Source organism: Bos mutus, chromosome 15 (assembly GCF_027580195.1).
Source record: "Bos mutus isolate GX-2022 chromosome 15, NWIPB_WYAK_1.1, whole genome shotgun sequence".
Lineage (NCBI taxonomy): Eukaryota > Metazoa > Chordata > Mammalia > Artiodactyla > Bovidae > Bos > Bos mutus.
In genome coordinates this window covers 52,115,996-52,129,646 of record NC_091631.1, presented here as the reverse complement: position 1 = coordinate 52,129,646, position 13,651 = coordinate 52,115,996, and the positions used below count along the sequence as shown (strand labels likewise).

General features: G+C 39.9%; 1 protein-coding gene and 1 non-coding gene across 5 annotated transcripts in view; one reads left to right on the top strand and one right to left on the bottom strand.

The window, feature by feature from the left end:
* The window catches only part of SIK3 (SIK family kinase 3), a 263,839-nt gene that overhangs the window by 223,766 nt on the left and 26,422 nt on the right, over nucleotides 1–13,651 (bottom strand). The window lies entirely within an intron of this gene.
* TRNAC-ACA (transfer RNA cysteine (anticodon ACA)) lies at nucleotides 3,440–3,511 on the top strand. The gene has a single exon. It is a non-coding gene; the product is annotated as a tRNA-Cys (tRNA).

Here is a 13,651-nt window from a genome sequence, read left to right as displayed (position 1 = left end):
TGAGCAAACTCCAGGAGATGGTGGAGGACAGAGGAGCCTGGCGTGCTACAGTCCATGAGGTTACAAAGAGTCGGACACAATTTAGTAATAGATCATAAGTGCATTTGCCTTTTAATTGCTAAAAATCTTGTGCTGTAGAGAAATTAGATGGATCCCATAGAAAATAACTTGTCTCTTACCAATCCCTGGTGGCTCAATGGAAAAGAATCCTCCTGCAAGGCAGGAGCAATGGGAGGAAATGAATATTCCATTTTACTTACAGCAAGTCAGACAAGCTATAAACTTTTGAAAATCATGAGAAACAAATTTTAAAGCTTATACTGAAGTTCATTCAAGAGCATGGAAACTTAAGTATGCTATAAGGTAAACTATTGTTTGTAAAGGAGTTTATCAAAATTTATTATCTGTTTCATCAACAAAGGGGCTATTTTCACACAAATCTAGCACCTTTCTTCAATATCTTCAAATCTTTTGAAATCTTCATAAATTGATTTTAGTAAACTTTATCCCTTGAACTAAGATGGATTAATTTTTTTTTTTTAACTTGTATCAATCTAAGATTCCTGACATCTTTACACTAAGGAGGGAATCTGGTCTTCACTAGAAAACATGATCTTTCTATAAACCATGTTAGATATGGATGGGTATTACTGCACAGAAATTATTTTCTTTAATATTATTAAAATCTGATGATTAATAAACAAGACATTGCCACTGACCTGGGTACCTGAGAAGTAGCTGGAAGACAGTTTTCATGTGCTTCAGTTATGGGTTAAAGGCAAAGATTTCTTAGAAATGATACCAAAAGCACAATTCATAAGAGAACAAATGGATAAGCTGGAACTCAAAATAAAAACTCTTGCTCCTAAAAGACACTGTTGATACATGTATACCTGATTCACTTTGCTGTATACCTGATTCACTTTGCTGTACACCTGAAATTAACACTGTAAATCAACCTTCCCTTGTGGCTCAGACGGTAAAGAATCCACCTGCAATGCAGGAGACCTGTGTTCAATCCCTGCATTGGGAAAATCCCCTGGAGGAGGAAACGGCAACTCACTCTAGTATTCTTGTCTGGAGAATTCCACAGACGGGGAGCCTGGCTGGCTTCCGGCCCATGGTGTTGCAAAGAATCAGACATGACTGAGCAACAAATCAACCAAACTCCAATAAAAATTTTTAATTTAAAAAAAAAGACACTGTTAAAAGGATGAAGAGATAAATCAAAGGAAGACAATCTTTGCGAAGCATTTATCAGATAAAGGACTTGTTTCAAGAATATATAAAGAATGCTCGAAACTCAACACTAAGAAAACAACCCAATTTTTTTAAATGGGCAAAAGATCTGAACAAGTATTACTACACTTCACCAAAGAAGAGAAACAGCTAGAAAGTAAGTAAGATGTCAATATCATTAGTTATTAGGAAAATGTAAATTAAAACCACAAGATAGCACTCCACAATGATTAGAACGGGAGTGGCCAAAACTTTATCATCCTAGTGTTGGTGAGGATAAGAAGAAACAAGAACTCTCATACACTGCTAGACAGAATGTAAGACAGTACAGCCGCTCTGGAAGACAATTTGGCAGTTTCTTAAAAAGTTAAGCACACACCTACCAACCATCTGATCCAGCCATTCCACTCCAAGGTGTTTACCCAAGAGGATAAAATATAAGTCTACCCAATATTTCACATCAAGTTCATAGCAGCTTTATTCATAATAGCCAAAATCTACAAACAATTCAAGTGTTAGATACAGATGAATGCATAAGCAAATCCTCTTACAGTCCTTACAATGCAACAGTGCTCCCACATACCACTCAGCAATAAAAAGCAACAAACCACAGATAAAGGCAGCAACAATGAAGGATCCTAAACACAGGATGCTAATGAAAGAAGAGCACATCCTGGCTAAGACTGTTTACACGAGAGTCCAGAAAAGGAAAAGCTAACCTATGATGACAGCAAACCAGCGAATTTCTAGGGGTAAAGAGGGGTGAGAATGAATGCAAAGGGCACAGAAGGAACCTCTGGGAATAACAGAAAAGTTCTTACATCTTGATTATATGACCACTATTTGGATGAGTTTGTCTGTCAAAATGCAAATCATATAAAACAGTTCAATTTTACTGAATGCAAATTATACATCAATCAAGTTGATTAAGAATATTAAAATTTTATTTGGGAGAAAAAAATCTATAAAATTATCATGTTTCCTAAGGTGTTTATAGTACTTTCCACTCGATACTTTCAGATCATTGACACAAAAAAAAAATCTCAGAAAAGGCTGGGATTATCATCCCATTGTATAAACCGCAGGGCGTTGGGGAAGTAAGATACGTAGTGATAGCAGTCAGAGCGTGAGTTAGGGGCATAACATTACAACGGGCAGGTTTATCAATGGTAACGAAACAACTACCACCAAACAGACAGGACGGGATAAACAAAGTGTTGAGTCCTGATCTGCTGAAAAAACTGCCAAGAACCACATTTAAAACCTAAGGGTTGGGAATTCCCTGGAGGTCCACTGGTTAGGACGCCACACTTCTATTGCAGGGAGCACTGGTTTGATCCCTGGTTGAGAAACAGGATTCCGCATGCAGGATGTGGGATGTGGCTGAAAAAATAAAGAAAGAAAAAGAGAAAAAGGAAAAAAAAATAATAAGGGCAAAGAAAAATATATAGTCCCAAGAAGAAGGTGGGGCAAGAAAATGCAGAAAATGCCTAAAGTCAACATTGAGCACTACACAACTCAAAACAAATACCTTTAATATAAAGTGAAGGGAGAAGCGGAGTTCAACACCCAAGATACTGATCTGAACCCAGATCTGCCACTGTGTCACACTTTATTAAGGTTACTGACCCTGGGAGATAATGAAAGACAGGGAAGCCTGGCATGCTGCAGTCCATAGGGTCGCAGAGTCGGACAAGACTTAGCAACTGATTGACAAAACCTCTGGGCACCCCAGTGTCCCTCCCCTTTTTGAAACAGAATAAATTATGGTCTCTGAATAACCCTTTTGAGACACTGCAAAAAATAAAGAATTTTTGTGAAAACAAATTTAAGTTATACAGGAAAGTTATATTCTCCATGCAAAAAGCATGCAGCTAAGAATATCTAAAATATCATCAAACCAAATTAATAACTAGGTATATTAAGAGTCAAAAATGGTACTGCACCGCAAAATGGCTCCCTAGAGACTACAAAAGCAAGCCCAACTGCCTCAGCTAAAAAGTCATGTCTTTCATGAAAGTGACCCAATCTCATCTATCTAAAACATCTCATATATCAATCCAAATTCATTTACTTTCCCCAAACGTAGTATCTTCCCTCCCTGGACACACTGTGCCCCTACTTCTGTCAGCAATCCAACTCTTCTACTGTGTTTAAAGGTGATCCCAAAGTCGCTGCCCTAATAAAAACTGCTTATCCTTCCCTGGTGGCTCAGACGGTAAAGCGTCTGTCTACAATGCAGGAGACCCAGGTTCGATCCCTGGGTTGGGAAGATCCCCTGGAGAGGAAATGGCAATCCACTCCAGGACTATTGCCTGGAAAATCCCATGGACAGAGGAGCCTGGTAGGCTACAGTCCACGGGGTCCCAAAGAGTTGGACACAACTGAGCGACTAAACTGAACTGAAATGATCCCTGAGGGGAAGATAAATTAGGAGGCTAAGATTAACATCTTAGTGAACAAAAACGTTCACTCCTTTTTCTTAATTTCTAGTGCTTGCTCAGAACTATAAAATGTGGCATTTAATTTTAAACCATATTTTCCTGTTCTCTAATCTTGTACTGCTTTTTAAATCAGTATTTCTTCACCTACAGAAAGGAAGAGACTTGGAGATGGACAGTATGACTTCCATCCTGGGGTAAGTCACCCCACTGTTGGAAAGACGAAAGTAGAGCTTGTTGCCTTCTCAATGATACTGTATTACAGACAGTTTCCCAACTCGAGGGGATGAAAATCTTAAACCAAATTCCATTTCAGCAACATCAGCAAGAATCTATAGTTTCACTTGCTCTATCTGGAGTTAGTTAGTAATGCTCAAAATTCTCCAAGCGAGGCTTCTACAGTGCTTGAACCAAGAACTTCCAGATGTTCAAGTTGGATTTAGAAAAGGCAGAGGAACCAGAGATCAAATTGCCAAGATCTATTGGATCACAGAAAAAGCAAGAAAGTTCCAGAAAAACATCTGCTTCACTGACTACTCCAAAGCCTTTGACTCTGGATCACAACAAACCCTGGAAAATTCTTAAGGAGATGGGAACACCTTACCTGCCTCCTGAGAAAACTGTATGCAGGTCAAGAAGCAGACTTTTGGACATGGGGAGGGTGAGATGGTATGTAAAGAGTAACATGGAAACTTACATTCAGTTCAGTTCAGTTCAGTTCAGTTGCTCAGTCGTGTCCGACTCTTTGCGACCCCATGAATCGCAGCATGCCAGGCCTCCCTGTCCCTCACCAACTCCCAGAGTTCACCCAAACTCATGTGCATCGAGTCGGTGATGCCACCCAACCATCTCATCCTCTGTCATCCCCTTCTCCTCCTGCCCCCAATCCCTCCCAGCATCAGGGTCTTTTCCAACGAGTCAACTCTTCTCCTGAGGTAGCCAAAGTTTCAGCCTCAACATCAGCCCTTCCAATGAACACCCAGGACTGGTCTCCTTTAGGAAACTTACATTACCATATGTAAAATAGATAGCCAACAGGAATTTGCTGTATGTCTCAGGAAACTCAAATGGGGCTGGGGGGCGGGGCGGGCGGGGCTCTGTATCAACCTAGAGGGGTGGGATCGGGAGGGAGATGGGAAGGAATTTCAAAAGGGAGGATATATGTATACCTATGGCTGATTTATGTTGAGGTCTGACAGAAAACGGCAAAATTCTGTAAAGCAATTATCCTTCAATAAGAAATAATTAATTTTAATTTTAAAAATTTAAGAAAAAAAAGAAGCAACAGTTAGAACCAGACATAGAACAATGGACTGGTTTCAAATTGGGAAAGGAGCCCATCAAGGCTGTATACTGTCACCCTGCTTATTTAACTTAAATGTAGAATACATCATGCCAAATGCCGGGCTGGACAAAGCACAAGCTGGAATCAAGACTGACAGGAGAAATATCAATAACCTCAGATATGCAGATGACACCACCCACATGGCAGAAAGTGAAGAACTAAAGAACCTCTTGATGAAAGTGAAAGAGGAGAGTGAAAAAGCTGGCTTAAAAGTCAACATTCAAAAAACTAAGATCATGGCATCCGGTCCCATTACTCCATGGCAAATGGAGAAACAATGGAAACACTGACAGACTTTATTTTCCTGGGCTCCAAAATCTCTGCAGATGGTGATTGCAGCCATGAAATTAAAAGACGTTTATTCAGTGGGAGAAAAACTATGACCAACCTAGACAGCATATTAAAACGCAGAAACATTACTGGCCAACAAAGGTCCGTCTAGTCAAAGCTATACGGTTTTTCCAGTACTCATGTATGGACACGAGAGTTGGACCATAAAGAAAGCTGAGCGAGACTCTTGAGGGTCCATTGGACTACAACATCCAACCAGTCAATCCTAAAGGAAATGAGTCCTGAATAGTCATTGGAAGGACTGATGCTGAAGCTGCAATACTTTGGCCACCTGATGCAAAGAACCGACTCATTGGAAAGCATCACCCTGATGCTGGAAAAGATTGAAGGCGGGAAGAGGAGGGGATGACAGAGGATGAGATGGTTGGATGGCATCACTGACTCAATGGACATGAGTTTCTGCAAGCTGTGGGAGTTGGTGATGGACACGGAAGAATAGTGTGCTGCAGTCCATGGGGTTTCAAAGAGTCGGACACGACTGAGGGACAGAACTGAACTGAACTCATCTGGAGTTAAGCTGGAAGAAGCCAGAAGTGTGGTTGTGGTGGTGGTTGACTCGCTAAGTCATGTTCGACTCTTGAGACCCCATGGACTGTAGCCCACCAGGCTCCTCTGTCCATGGGATTTTTCAGGCAAGAATACTGGAGTGGATTGCCATTTCCTTCTCCAAGGAATCTTCCCAACCTAGGAATCGAATCCAGGTCTCCTGCATTGTTGACAGATTCTTTACTGACTGAGCAATGAGGGAAGCCCAGAAGTGTAGGTTTGACAATTCTATATCTAAGTTGTTAGGCTTTTTGGTTTTTTTGTGGATTTCTTTTGCTTTTTTTTTTTTTTAGTTGTCATTATAATGAGAATTTTCAAATACACACATAAGTAGAAAGAAAGAAACTGTATAGTGACTCTCCTGTACCCATCAGACAGCTACAAAACTATAAACACATAGCCATTTGTACCTATATTCCTGACCTCTTTTTCCTTCCTCTCCCCAGCAGATCCCAGACACCATATAATGTCATCCACATTACATGAGTATAAATTTCTAAAAGGTAAGTACTTTTTTCTTTTGAACACAATTATAACATTACTATTCTACCTAAAAAGATAATAATTCCTTAGCATTAAATATCTAGTCAATGTTCAAATCTCTTTATTGTCATATAATAATTGTTAAATATTTTGGGCACAAATTGTAAAAATAACATAATGTACCTCTATGTACCCAATATTAAATAATAAAACATTACATAAACAATTGAAACTCATTTGAAGTACTTCTCATACAATTTTTTAATCAAATGGTCTGTTTAAGTCAGGATCTCAGATTACTTCAGGAGAAAAAAATTTATTTATTCTCTCCTGCTCTTTGGCCTTCCTTCAATTTCACAGCCAAACTCTCTTAATTTTTAGGAGTATGCAGAAGGGCATTTCCATCTCTCAGGACCCACTACTCTCCTTCTCAATCAAGAAAACAGCCCTTCTCAGGCCTTATACTGAAGTCTGCCATTACCTCAGAGCTTTCAGCACAGTCAGAAAAACATTTAGTCCAATGGCACAGCCTCCTTCCTCCACAGGTAAGCTGCCACATTTCATTTACTACTCCATGGAATTTTTTTAAACATTTTATTTATTTTTAATTGAAGGACAATTGCTTTATAATTATTGTGTTTGTTTCTGCCATCGAAAAAGTTTTGAACTCCACTGTCTTATAAATGTAAATAATGCAAGCCCCATTAAATGATTACTTTTCCGTTCTATGACTATCTCAGGAGCTCAATTTTAAGTTCTTACATTGTCAGCTTCCCATTTTAAGTTAAGCTACTATTAAATTAAGTAACTTACTTAAAATGACTATTAAGTTACTTCGTGAACTAAGGCACAGTACGTAGGGCATTTAAACCCAGAAAATTATAGGCACAATGCAGACAGGTCAACACTGGGTTGGCTCTCTTCCTTAGCCGTGAAATTCATCACTCACTAGCCACAAAGGGAACCAAGGAAGACGCTATATAATAATCAGCTCAAAAACAAACTCTTCACTAGAAAATAATATAAATGCAGACAGCGAATCATTGGGGTTATTTTCTTTCATTGTGACTACAGCTTAATACAAGTAGATAGCAAACGTTAGGTGAACAACTGGGAGATAAGAGGGGGAAAAAGCATAATCTTTCTAACTACTTCTAAACTCCAAGAGCTAGTAACTTGGACATTCAGCAGGGACTGATGAATCAAAACCCCTTTATTATCCACATGCTTGGACTTAGCATTGTGCAGGACAAAAATCAACATGGCAGTCTCTGTCTTTGAGGAACTTACACTTGCAACACTTGCAAAAAACCTACTTGCAAAAGTAGGGAGTCAAGAAATACCTGGAATAACAGGCAAATTTGGCCTTGGAGTACAGAATGAAGCAGGCAAAGGCATTAATAATAGAGTTTTGCCAAGAGAACACACTGGTCATAGCAAACACCCTCTTCCAACAACACAAGAGACGACTCTACATATGGATATCACCAGGTGGTCCACACCGAAATCAGACTGATTATATTATTTGCAGCCAACAATGGAGAAGCTCTATACAGTCAGCAAAAACAAGACCAGGAGCTGGCTGTGGCTCAGATCATGAACTCCTTATTGCCAAATTCAGACTTAAACTGAAGAAAGTAGGGAAAACCACCAGACCATTCAGATACGACCTAAATCAAATCCCTTACGATTATACAGTGGAAATGACAAACAGATGCAAGGGATCAGAGCTGATAAACAGAGTACCTGAGAACTATGGATGGAGGTTCGTGACATTGTTTGTACAGGAGGCAGGGATGAATACCATCCCCAAGAAAAGAAATTTAAAAAGGCAAAATGGTTGTCTGAGGAGGCCTTACAAATAGCTGTGAAAAGAGAAGCTAAAGGCAAAGGAGAAAAGGAAAGATACACCCATTTGAATGCAGAGTTCCAAAGAATAGCAAGGAGAGATAAGAAAGCCTTCCTCAGTGATCAGTGCAAAGAAATAGAGGAAAACAATAGAATGGGAAAGACTAGAGATCTCGTCAAGAAAATTAGAGATACCAAGGGAACGTTTCATGCAAAGATGGGCACAATAAAGGACAGAAATGGTATGACCTAACAAAAGCAGAAGATATTAAGAAGTGGCAAGAATATACAGAAGAACTATACAAAATAGATCTTCACGACCCAGATAACCACAATGGTGTGATCACTCACCTAGAGCCAGACATCCTGGAATGCAAAGTCAAGTGGGCCTTAGGAAGCATCACTATGCACAAAGCTAGTGGAGGTGACAGAATTCCAGTTGAGCTATTTCAAATCCTAAAAGATGATGCTGTGAAAGTGCTACACTCCATATGCCAGCAAATTTGGAAAACTCAGCAGTGGCCAGAGGACTGGAAAACGTCAGTTTTCATTCCAATCCCAAAGAAAGGCAATGCCAAAGAATGTTCAAACTACCACACAACTGCACTCATCTCACACACTAGTAAAGTAATGCTCAAAATTCTCCAAGCCAGGCTTCACCAGCACGTGAACAGAGAACTTCCAGATGTTCAAGCTGGATTTAGAAAAGGCAGAGGAACCAGAAATCAAATTGCCAAAATCCGCTGGATCATCAAAAAAGCAAGAAAGTTCCAGAAAAACATCTACTGCTTTATTGACTATGTCAAAGCCTTTGTGTGGATCACAATAAACTCTGGAAAATTCTTAAAGAGATGGGAATACCAGACCACCTGACTGGCCTCTTGAGAAATCTGTATACAGGTCACGAAGCAACAGTTAGAACTGGACATGGAACAACAGACTGGTTCCAAATAGGGAAAGGAGTATGTCAAGGCTGTATATTGTCACCCTGATTGTTTAACTTATATGCGGAGTACATGATGAGAAACGCGGGGCTGGATGAAGCACAAGCTGGAATCAAGATTGCCGGGAGAAATATCAATAACCTCAGATATGCAGATGACACCACCCTTATAGCAGAAAGCGAAGAAGAACTAAAGAGCCTCTTTATGAAAGTGAAAGAGGAGAGTGACAAAGGTGGCTTAAAGCTCAACATTCAGAAAACTAAGATCACGGCATCCGGTCCCATTACTTCATGGCAAATAGATGGGGAAACAGTGACAAACTTTATCTTTTTGGGCTCCAAAATCTCTGCAGATGGTGATTGCAGCCATGAAATTAAAAGACGCTTGCCCCTTGGAAGAAAAGTTATGACCAACCTAGACAGCATATTAAAAAGCAGAGACATTACTTTGCCAACAAATGTCCGTCTAGTCAAAGCTATTGTTTTTCCAGTATTCATGTATGGATGTGAGAGTTGGATTATAAAGAAAGCTGAGCGCCAGAGATCGATGCTTTTGAATCGTGGTTTCAAAAGCACAAGAAGACGACTCTTGTGAGAGTCTCCACAAGAAGATTCTTGTGGAGAAGACTCTTGAGAGTCCCTTGGACTGCAAGGAGATCTGACCAGTCCATCCTAAACGAGATCAGTCCTGAATATTCACTGGAAGGACTGATGCTGAAGCTGAAACTCTAATACCTTAGCCACCTAATGTGAAGAACTGACTCGTTTGAAAAGACCCTGATGCTGGGAAAGATTGAAGGTGGGAGGAGAAGGGGACGACAGAGGATGAGATGGCTGGATGGCATCACCGACTCAATGGACCTAAGTTTGAGTAAACTCCAGGAGTTGGTGACGGACAGGGAGGCCTGGCGTGCTGCAGTCCATAGGGTGGCGAAGAGTCAGACGCGACCAAACTGAACTGAACTGACACTCTGGTAAAACTAGATTAATGTATGTTTATAAGCACTAAATTGTGTAAAGCAGATTTAAAGCAGTGGAGCTCATAAAAGGGATGGGTCAACAGAGGTTAAAGAAAGTCAAAGAAAATGATGTGAAGGTCAGAAGAGCTGAACCTTGAAGGCAGGGCATAGCAGGATCAGCAACACTAGGATACACTGTAAAGTCATGAGGGTACAGACCGTAAGCCCGGCACACAGCCTGGAACGTTTAAATATCTGTGGATGAATAGGACAAGGAAAAATGGAAAAGAAAAGGAGAAGAAGAAAAGAATAGGCATTCCAGATAAGAGATTATTTTTTAAATAAGATTAAACATGGCAATTTCATGAGGCAATAAGGAAACACAGAATGGTAAGAAATTAGGTAAAAATAGGTAAAATGAACCCTACCCATTCACGATTTTAAAAGTCAAAGACCAAAAAGATACATGCACACCAATGTTCACTGCTGCACTGTTTATAATAGCCAAGACATGGAAACAACCTAAATGTCCATCCACAGAGGAATGGATAAGGAAGATGTGATGTGTGTACACACACACAGACATACACACACTAGAATATTACTCAGCCATTAAAAAGAATGAAATAAGGCCATTTGCAGCAACATGGATGGATGTAGAGACTGTCAAACTGAGTCAAGTAAGTCAGACAAAGAAGGAGAAATATCATATGGCATCCCTTATATGTGGAATCTAAAAAGAAATGATACAAATGAACTTACAAAACAGAAAGAGACTCACAAACTTAGAAAACAAACTATGGTTGCTGGTTAAGGACTTTGGGAAGGCCATGTACACACTGCTATATCTAAAATGGATAACCAACAAAAACCTATTGTGTAGCACAGGGAACTGTGCTCAGTGTTATGTGGCAGCCTGGATGGGAGGGGGTTTGGGGGAGAATGGATGCAGGCATACGTGTGGCTGAGTCCCTTCCCTGTTCACCGGAAACTATCACAGCATTGTTAATCAGCTACACCCCAACACAGAATGTTTTTGGTGTTAAAAAATAAACTTAAATTTTAAAAAGTCAATGAAAGAGATATAAAACTGATCTCATATTAAATACCAAAATGAGTATGTCCAGAAAGCACATTCTGTTATGTCTCCACTTTTCAAGAACACTAATAAAAAGCGTAAATAGCCCTTTTTCCTTAAATGGTCATTCATCTTTGTCATATTATTGGGCATAACCTAGAAACCATGTTAATATTTCCCCAGAGAAGAACTAATACCACTAGCTGGTACAGATGAGTAATTTTTTTCCTGAGTATTTTTACTATCTGGAAATGTGACTGGGTTATCACTAAGGTCAGCCTCTTTGGTAGTTGTGTAATCAAATGTCGGAGACACACCACAATTAAAGCAAGAGACGGCTGAGGGCAACCCAGCACAAAAGCCAGTGACTAATGCTGAATCACAGCTTCCAAGTGCTGCTTCACCATAATGTCAACCCCACATACTAACATCCCCTTCAGTGGTCCTTGGAAGTACATCAAAAGTATCATCCAATAACTCTTCTCCAATATTTTGCACGATAATGCTAAAGAATTAAGAGTAATAAAATCTAGTAGAGTCTTCAGCCTATAAGCCAAACTTTGTTAAGTGAAGGAAATTCTTACCTCCTCAAACTTCACAATTGGAGAAGAATTCATGATTATGGCATACACTCTGTGTATATAATAGATCCCCCAGATATTCCTCCCCGACAAAAATTCCAGGTCCTGGCTACCTACCACCAGCTATGGTCTTCAGCATGTGTGTGTGTGTGTGTGTGTGTGTGTGTGTTAGTCGCTCAGTCATGCCCAACTCTGTGACCCCATGGACTGTAGCCTGCCAAGTTCCTCTGTCTGTGGAATTCACCAGGCAAGAATACTGGAGGGGGTTGCCATTTCCTTCTCCAGGATGGTCTTCAGTGGCAGCTGTATAATCTCTGTAGAAGGACTTCAGAAACTGAAGTCTAATGAGGGAAGGGGACGGTGGCGATTACATGATAAAGCTACATACGCATGGTAAGTGCACTACTTTCATTTACATTATAAGCATATTTAGAGTGAGTCTGGCAGCTGTTAACAACGCCAGTCATTTTCCTTAGCATTCCTTCTACTCCTCCAGCCTGAATCATGCAAAACAGGCAAGCTGTCTGGTTATACATTAACACTGTTACAATGACAGTGATAGAATTCTGGTTATTTTTAATTTCACTTTTCAATTTGGGTGCCTAACACCTGGTATAATGGAAAGAACAAGAGCCTTGGAGTCATACTGACCTACTTATAAATCTCAGCTCTACCGCTTAAAAGATATGTGACCTTGAACAAGTTACACAACTGAACCTCAGTTTCCTTTATGGAAACTAGGTATAACAACAGCCTCTTTGCAAAACTGTTGAGAGGTTAAGCATGAAATTACGTGTAGTATCCAGAACACAATAGGCACTTAGCTTATGGTAATTATGACGGAAGGCTGGTGAACACGCCTATACTCAGGTTTCCAAATAGTATTAACTCTATAATGAAAGCCTTTTCAGCCTCATTCTCTCTAGTCCACTTGTGAGATGACTTACCTACCCTTTTATAATCTCATCTGGTCTCTAGAGGAAAAAGGCTCCCTTCCAGAAATCAGTCTTGAGGTCAAAACTGGCTTGACCTCACAGCCAACTCCTTGCAATGCTATCATGTCCTGCCTGGCTCTGGGGCCTCTAGAAAATCTCTATTGCCTATTTCTGTTTCATTGCCTTAGGCTACATGCATTCTCTTACCAGATTTCGAATTTCAGTTTTGTCCCCCAGTCTATTCTAGGGCACTCTGAAGTATCCAGTTTCTCAAGAAGTACCACGTTTTGGACTGCTATACTACTACACTCCAAGAGGGCAGTCAACCCAGCATGTTCTGCCAGTGCCTAAAACCTCTATCTCTGTCACAGGCGGAATGCCAGCTCTTCTCTCCCAGCAAATGGGATCCCAACTTCTAGAACAACAGGTGCATCCCTCTCTCTCTACTTCATCTTATTCTCCCACCATTCCCCTATATCCCACAACAGGAGGGAAAAGTGGAAAGATAATTCAAATCAGAGTCAAAAGACCTTGATTGTTCTACTTTATCTCTGTTACTCAAATTTGTTCTTCTTTGTAAAATTCTGTGTTTATCTCACAAGATCGAAGTAAGGCTCAAATAAGATATTTGTGAATACGTTATGCAGATCTAGGATATTACTATAACTATTACAAGTCTCTATTATGACTTAACATTTATTTTTTTTTAATATAAAACCCTAAGATTTATCTCCTCTAGCATTATTTATATTAGCAAAGGATAAGAAGTAACTCAAATAGCCATCCATTAGGGGACTAACCAAAAAAATACGTGATACATCCTTTCATAGGAATACTATATAGCATTTTTTTTAATTAGAAAGCTTCTTATATAGCTACAGGTCATAATCCTGAAGATATAA